General features: G+C 37.8%; 1 long non-coding RNA gene across 1 annotated transcript; it reads left to right on the forward strand.

The window, feature by feature from the left end:
- The first annotated feature begins 592 nt into the window (after window positions 1-592).
- LOC113356803 lies at window positions 593-1,642 on the forward strand. The gene is made up of 2 exons (XR_003363221.1): window positions 593-1,139; window positions 1,278-1,642. It is a non-coding gene; the product is annotated as an uncharacterized LOC113356803 (long non-coding RNA).
- The last annotated feature ends 4,832 nt before the right edge of the window (window positions 1,643-6,474 follow it).

Here is a 6,474-nt window from a genome sequence, read left to right on the forward strand (position 1 = left end):
AAGGAATGGGGCGGAGGTATAAACCACGCCCCACACTAAAGAAAAAAGAAAAAATAAATGGAGCGGAGGTATAAAGCACGCCTGGTGTGGGGCGTGGACTATACGACCGCTCGAGTATATTTGGGTTTAGTCTTGGTCCCAGACCAAATATAATTTGGGATTTGGTTATAGTTTGAGTTTTAGTCGATAGTCCGTCCCACCGTGTCTTATCTTTTTACCAAATAAATATGTTTACTCGCCCACCGTGGATGCTCTAAAAGATACTATAGCTATGTAATGTGATTACTGATATCAATAAAAAATCCTTCTCATTTTCTGTATTTTTTTCTTCTTCGCTATGATTCACTGCAACTAGGGCTGTTAATAATTGGCCGAAATCCGAAATCCGTTTCTCAGAATTCGACATCCAATAGGATTTAATCCGATGTATCGGATTTCGGAATCGGACTCCTTAACGGACTTTTCCTCCTTATCTTAACGGAACCGGATTAAGCCCCATCTGGTTGGCTAACATCCGACCACCGATAATACCTAATTTAAATCTTTATAAACAATTTTCTATTCTCTTCACATACATTCGGTAATACCTATGTGTCTTCTCTACGTGTCCAATAATATCCTATCAGTGTGTCCTCCCTTACCTTTTCTCACTGTAAATAAATTTCTAGATCTGAAAACTATTCTTCTTCTTTCTACTTCTGCTTTTCTTTTTCTTCTTCAACTCATGAACTGAATCATTTACGTTACTTCTAAAGGAATCAATGAAAATAGTAGATCAATGAAGTAGTTGGGCTGTAAATTGATTTTGGTTAGGGCTTTTTATCGGGAAGAAAGATGAATCCGTAAGAATCAGGGTTAGGATTTTTCCTGAATTGATTGAGAGATGAATTGAGTTTCTATGAGTTGTGATTCTGCAGTTCAACATAAAATTGATGATTTGAAGATGTTGATAAATAAAGGGTTGTGTCAATTGAAGAGATTTGAGAGTTCTTTAGGATACTTCAGAGAATCGAAGATGGTGATGAAGATTTGTTGAGTGTTATTAACTAATAGGGTGGTGATGGTTGGAGATGATGTGATGAATCAAGTCAAGGCAAAGAAGAAAATTAATCCAATTGCTCCAGTAATACTAGTTTGAGGTAATTGCTTCCTCAGTAACTCAGTAAAGATACTGGTTTTCAATTGATGGGTCTATGAGCTGTGAATATGGATGTATATGTATAGATTTGATAAATCTTGGATTCTCATAATTGGTGTATTTTTCTGATTATTTACAGCACCTGCTCGGAGAAGTGCAAGTGATTCCCAGTTTGTCGAGTTCCCATTGAGGAGAGCTTACTTGTATATGATGATGATATGATGATGTATAGTTTTCACAATATACAACTTCCTGATTTTTCGTTTTCGCTTGATGGTTAGGGTCCTTGTGTGGTCGATCGTACATAATAAACAAGAAGGAAGTTTCACCAAGGATTGTTTTTTTTACTCAATCCTCACTTGAAATACCTTGGCAGTTGAAAGTCAGTTTGTAGATTTGTTGCCTAACTTTGTAGCATGGTTCTTTCTTTGTCGTATCTACAGTTCGGTTTCAGTGTGAATAAACATGTTAATGACGGAAAGGAAAGAAAGTTGTTTTGTTGAATCGATGTGGAAGGAATGGTATGAACCGGATTTTATCGAAGTAAATCCGATATCCGACATCTCTTACTGTAACAAAATCGGATTAGGTTTTTGAGATTCCGTCGGATTTTATCGGATATCAGTTTTCCAACACGACTCTACCAATGTGCAATTTTTGTTTTTCTTCATTCAAGATTGGTCATGGATTATTTTTTGAAGATTGGCGTGGTTCTGATCCTATTTGTTTATCATCATGGACGTGTTACCAGGTATTTTTTTTGAACAAAGAAATTTCGTTTTCATAATATATATTAGGGTTCCACGAATGTATGAGTATCAAACATAGAGATTTCATCGATAAATTTTCATGAAATTTTAATATGTTCAAACCAATTGGATATTACATATTCTATAAAAATTTCAATCAAACCGTAAAATGATGCAATCTCCAAAACCTGATTTTTATGAAACTGTTTACGTTCAGAAAAAACCCTAAGTTTATAACTGCGTAATAAAACTTAATTTTTAAGAATTCTAATCGATGGATTAAGATGTATTTTTAATATGTTTTACATATTATCCTTGTTGACGCACTGTAAAAATTTCATAAAGATCCAACTATGGAAAGTACTCCAAAGTATGTGATATTTCCAATTGTCTCCACAGAAGATATTTGGAACAATCATACAACGTCATGAATGTCGTTTTATCTGGCCGTTGGATGTGTTTGTAGTAACATTATTATGAACCTAGTGTAGAAATTTCATCATCACCGGACATGTTTACAATTGGTTTCTGATCACTATAGTTGAATGATGAAATTTCCAATTTTAAGGTTAACAATATATTTGGGCCTCAATGATAATAGTTTCAAGTTTATTATCAGTGGGTCTGAGTACTTCGTATATAATGGACCATATATATGCACTTTTGTTAACCATGACCTAGTCAACCCAATGGACCGTGCCTTGACCAAATCGTTTACCGGGTTTTGACTAAACCAACTCGATTAGAATTCGACCTTTAGACTCAGAAGTACTTGAGTCCCATTAAGGAGCCTCTGATACATAATAAGGGCTTTACAAAAGGTGACATGAGTCAAAAAAATCTTTCCGTTTTTATCTTTTCAACTTCATCCATTATGCTAAAGTAATGGTAGATGCTGAAGTGTGTTAACAAGAGATTCACGGTCTTTAGTAAGCTATTCAACCCGATATAAGTGGTTGGGAGGCATGTGAGATTTTCTTAAACAATAATGTTTACATTGGGATAAAGAAATTTCTCAACTTAAGGTAACTGTAGCAAGGATAAATATGGAAAGAGCCTCAAGATCAGAGGGTTAAACGTGTTAAATCATACCAATATTGGTATACTAGAACATGTGAGAGTTGGAAATGAACCTTGTTATAGGTATTCGGGTATCATAGCAGCAACTAATCGCATTATATGTAGGGAGTTTTAAAGAACCACAAATTCATTGTATGTTCGAGGAAGGTCATACTGTAGACATCAACTTTAATGGCAAGAATATTTCATTCAATTGAACTAGATCCACTGTCTTTACTTACGGAATGAAAAGTATATCATTACCATGATACATGATTACTCTAAAGCGCTTGAGGTATAAGGATCATCATGTGCATTTCATCCACATGAATCGTAACACTTTAAAGTACTTGAGATAAACCCCCTTTTGTTACGTAATAAGGCCACACCACTTATTAAATCTCTCCCGGAAAAGACTCAATGTCTAACTGATAGTGGTTTTTCCTTCCACCAACTTAAGGAATATACGCTAGTTATTTAACTAATTCCTTATAATTTAGAGTGACTACGATGATTGGATTATCGTGCGAAACACTGCTCAAACTTTGTTGCTAAGAGGGAACAAAGATTAAAAGTCACAAAAGCTCTATATGTACATGTTGATGGTGGTTTTTAGCTCAGGGCTAAATTTGTAAAAGTCTATCTACCTGACCCGGCATCAGAAGTAGTAGACATTGATATGTCTATATTCCACATGGAATTTGGAGAATATATAAAAATCTGACGAGTACCTATATCTCTCTTCATATTATATCGAAACTCAAACTCCTGGATGAACTGTTCACTAGTATAGAGCCTAATGAGTGTATAAGCTCCTAGCTGCATTACTCACAAATGCTGGAGTCTGCTGAGTACTTTTATTGTGTTTATGTTCCATGGCAGAACCCTTAATATTGGTATGGCATGACGGATTTGTGTTCACTCGCAGCAGAGTAGTACGGACCTCCAAGTACCAAGGTTAAGGCCCTTGCACAAAATACTCAGTCAGAAAGCAAAAAATTAACAGAGTCGCGGAGTAGGAGCAACAATGAGGAAAGCGTGACCATGCCATAGGCTAACCGGCGCCACTTGGCCACGCCCCTTGCTACCTAACCTGCCCTTACTCCTTTGTCGACCAATCAGGTCGCCTTAAACCTGCCACACTCCCATGAGTAGTGGCTGGTCCCATACTTGTCGGCCATATTCCCTATCGATCAATCAGGTCGTTTTAAATCCGCCACGGTGCACTGGAAGTGTGGCCACGCCCTAGCTTGCCGGCCCTCTTTCCATCGACCAATCAGGTTGCTCTAAAGCCGCCACACTCACACCATAAGTGTAGCCACGCCCATGCTTGGTCGGCCCCTCTCCTTCCTAACAGTTAGGTCACTTTGAATGCACCACGAGCACTAGAGGTATGGCGCTCCTTACGTCTGGCCGGCCCCTTTTCTTGACCAATCAAGTCGCTCTAAACTCGCCACCATACATTAAAGGCCAAACGCACCCTGTCGCGCCACTGTACTAACTGTCAAGCCAAACGCGCCCTGCCACAACAACATATTAATCGGCATGCCAACATGCCACTCTGCCGCAGAAAAGTTTATCAAAGGATAAATTTGTCTCCCACAGATAAACCCTAGGTTTTGTTCCGTCTTTTGATATAAAATCAAGGTGAACATGAACCAATTGATAATACGGTCTTATATTCCAGAAGAACAACCTAGATTAATCAATCACCTCTTTACAATCCTTCCTGGCTACACAAGCGGATTGTCGAGGAATCACAAACAGTGAGACGAAGATGTTTGCGACTTCTTTATCTTGCCTATCGGAGAACTCTCACGATCTCAAGCCAATCAATCGATTGTACCCGTACGATAGAAGATGCAAGATCAGATCACACAACTACGATAAAGTAGTATCGGTCTGGCTTCACAATCCCAATGAAGTCTTTAAGTCGTTAACCTGATTTTAGAGAAGAAAATCAAAGGTTAATGGAATCGACTCTAGCGGGTGCACTAGTAGCACACAGACGTGTGGGGATTAGTTTTGCACAATGCTAGATGTCTCCTTTATATAGCCTTCAAATCAGGGTTTTGCCTTAGTTACAAAGCAATCCTTATTCACCGTTAGATGAAAACTTGATTCAGATTCAAGCTAATATTTTTCAACCGTTAGATCGAAAACTTAGCTTGTCACACACACTTGGGTAGACGTTTACTGGGTTCGTGAAAACCATGCCCAAACGTGTACGTGTATGTTGGTTCAACATAGTAACCCAAAAGGTTAACCATATGAGCATTTCATATTAACCTTGTTCTTCTTCACCATAACTAGTTCAATTGACTCAAATGAACTAGTTAAAGAGTTGTTCAATTGCTATGAGATCTTATGTAATAAGACACAATTGAAACAAAGATGATTCGATTCGATTGAATCGGCTCATGAACATAATAGCCACGGTTTGCATAAAACATTTCTTAGTAATTTAATGTTTCATGTTCAGAGCACATCTTTAGATCATAACCTCTTAAGTTCACAAACAAGTTCGCGGACTTAAGTTAATCGGTTGAGTTTTCCAAACTCAGCAGAAATTCTCGGAAAGAGAACTTCCGCCAGTTCGCGGACTGAGCACACAAACGAGTTTTGGAAAATCCAGCAAAAATTCTCGGTCGAGAATTTCTGACAGTTCGCGGACTTGGCAAGCCAATTCCACAATCCTCTCGATTTCTCTTGATCAACAAAGTCCGAAAACTTCGGTTCAAGGAATACATAGTTATGTAATCTAAACTCTCATTTCAATCATTGAGACATTTTCAGAGGACGCTATATAGCCGTTATTCACAGACCGATTCACGTCAGAGCAATTCTCAAAGTGATTGAAACTTTTCATGACTTTCGTCATTAAGTGAAGATAAACTTGATCAAAGCGAAACGCTTTACCAACACACGATTTCGAGATAAAAGATAAGCAATGAATGCTCAGCTCGAAATGTCAAATGTGTATGATCTAGTCTATATAGCATACGACTTTTGTCTCATAAGAAGTAGGAGATAGAAGAGATAGACTTTTGAGTGATAGATAAGTTCAAGTCTCCACATACCTTTTTGTTGATGAAGTTCAACGGTTCCTTGTATAGATCTTCGTCGTTGTATGATGATCGCCATGAAGTCCTTGAGCTCAACTACACTTTTCTATCTTAGTCCGAGACTAAGCTATGTAGGCTAGAAATCAAGACTTATAGTTTTGATCACTAACATTGACAAACATGCGTGAGATAGCAACGCATGCGAGGTTGACCGAGCTATGCTCTAACAATCTCCCCTTTTGTCAATTTTAGTGACAAAACTATTAATACATATGGAATACAAAATAGATAAACTTTAGTGGCTCCTATTCCATAGTCTAATCTTCAACGTTCCTTGAAATCTTCGTCCTTCCAAGTACTCCAATGATCCCAAAGGTTGTAAGTTTAGCACCATCGTTGTTGAAGATCCGTAGCTATAACAATGAGAGAAATCAAGATTCTCGATCATTATTATACAGTGTCA

The sequence above is a fragment of the Papaver somniferum genome, chromosome 3, assembly GCF_003573695.1.
Source record: "Papaver somniferum cultivar HN1 chromosome 3, ASM357369v1, whole genome shotgun sequence".
Classification (NCBI taxonomy): domain Eukaryota; kingdom Viridiplantae; phylum Streptophyta; class Magnoliopsida; order Ranunculales; family Papaveraceae; genus Papaver; species Papaver somniferum.